The sequence below is a fragment of the Eurytemora carolleeae genome, unplaced genomic scaffold, assembly GCF_000591075.1.
Source record: "Eurytemora carolleeae unplaced genomic scaffold, Eaff_2.0 scaffold1898, whole genome shotgun sequence".
NCBI classification, from domain to species: domain Eukaryota; kingdom Metazoa; phylum Arthropoda; class Copepoda; order Calanoida; family Temoridae; genus Eurytemora; species Eurytemora carolleeae.
Genome location: NW_019397784.1, coordinates 13,895 through 15,855, shown reverse-complemented (window position 1 = coordinate 15,855; position 1,961 = coordinate 13,895). Strand labels below are relative to the sequence as shown.

The 1,961-nt window shown below is 26.5% G+C and overlaps 1 protein-coding gene across 7 annotated transcripts in view; it reads left to right on the top strand.

Annotated features, from left to right (window-relative positions):
- Positions 1-996, top strand: part of LOC111715892 (enoyl-CoA delta isomerase 2, mitochondrial) — a 14,186-nt gene extending 13,190 nt beyond the window's left edge. For 2 of the 7 annotated variants that reach the window (XR_002768333.1, XR_002768332.1), the window contains exons 14-15: positions 476-541; positions 777-996. The gene's annotated coding sequence lies outside the window, so the exon portion shown is untranslated. Of the gene's footprint in view, positions 1-475; positions 636-776 lie in introns of those variants that run through there. The other 5 variants (XR_002768334.1, XM_023491290.1, XR_002768336.1 and 2 more) reach the window with 4 other exon arrangements.
- Positions 997-1,961: the final 965 nt, after the last annotated feature.

Below are 1,961 nucleotides of genomic sequence, written 5' to 3'. Positions count from 1 at the left end.
ATACAAGTGTTGGTTTTGATACGAGTGTTGTTTTTGATACAAGTCTTGTTTTTGATACAAGTTTTGGTTTTGATATGAGTGTTGTTATTGATACGAGTGTTGGTTTTAATACGGGGGGTTGGTTTTGATGAGTGTTGATATGAGTGTTGGTTTTGTTTTTATTTTCAACTTATTTTTACAATTAAAAAAAAACATTTGTTTTACATCAATCTAGCTATCTGTCTATCACATCAATCTATTTATCTATTTATCTATTTATCTATAATCTATTTATTTATCTATCTTTCCATTTAACCATCTATTTATATAACATATCCATCTATCTATCTTTCTATCAATCTATTTATCCATCAATATTAATCTATTGATCTATTTTTATTTTTATCTTTCTTTCTTTTTTTCTAACTATATCCATATAACTATCTATCTAGTATTTATCTGGTGAAGTATCGACAAGACCTATACTACTATTTAGGATACCTGGAGTGATGTGCATGTGCGTGAAAACTATAGAACCTGGGATTATTGCTACAAGGTTTAGGTTCGGAGAAAACAAAAAAGCGTCAAAATTTAAAAATCATTTCAGTTTGCCATATGTAACGAGAGTTTCAGCAAAATATATCTTTGATAAATTATGATCTGAATTCGTTTCCTTTTCTTATCTGAAATTTATTTTATAATGCTTTATTTAATTTAAATTTTCTTGTGATTTTTTATTTTTACTATTGATTTTGATTATAACTGAAGATGGTCAACCCAATTGTTTACTCTATAAGGTGTGGATCATCCTCATCACCAAAATATTTAGCTAGAAGAATAAAGTTGTACTTCTTGGCCACATCAGATTATTTAAAAATCGGACGATGATTACAATACGTATAATACCTATGACCTTAGCTTTATATTATTAAAAAAAATTGATAAAAATAATCTTTAATTGTTATTTTTAGTTGAATTGGTTTAGTTGAAATCTGCATATTAATTGAACTAGTTGAAATATTAAAGTAATGTCACTACAATTGATTTCAAAGTAAACTATATTTAAGTAAAATATTTTTTTACAAAATAAACTTCAAAAAGACTTTAATATCGAATAAATATATGGAAGACGCCGTTCATAACTATTTATTAACTGTTATGTTTCCTATGAGACACTATAGGTTTGAATTTACTTATTTCTTAATAAAATTATGTGTTTTTACATTAAACCAAGAAAACTTAATTTCTCGCAGTCGTTTTATTACTTAGGTAAAATTAATATAGCAATTCTGAAGCGATTAAAATTAATTTTATGCAATAAAATCGCAATTGGATAATTTTAAGAATTGATTATATAAATAATTAAATTTATTATTTAATTATGAATTTCGACGTTTCTTTATTATACACTGTCCTATGAGTCTTATATGCTGAAAGGTATAACAGACAGAGGACTGTAAATTTATATATAGTTTTTAATTAAACATCGGATATAAATACAGTGATAACCAGAAAACTCTAAAATAGGAAGTCGACTTTTATAATCAAGTTACAACTTAAAATTTTGAGACATAGGAATTGTGCAGTGTAAAGAGACCCATTTAACTAAATAACTGATTTTGCAAGTGTTCGGTAAAAGTGTAATACGATTTGCTTTGTAATATTATCAAATACACTAAATATTGATATGATGTCATCTTTTTAATTTGTAGTTCTCTGGTTTGTAGTATCGCATATTTATTTATAGTTTGATTATTATTCGTTTTATTTTTGCAAACATTCCCTTTGAAGTCTATAGAGGAAAAACTAGGCAGCCGAAAAACTATATATTATCAATTTGGACAAATATGATACTTCCAAGTGTACATTTTGGAATCTTGATTGAACTTAAAGCTGTTGACAATTTTTTCTGAAAGGACGAGAGCATACATGCTCTTGTCTGCTCGACCTAGAGTACAACTGTTCTTGTCTCAAAGACATAG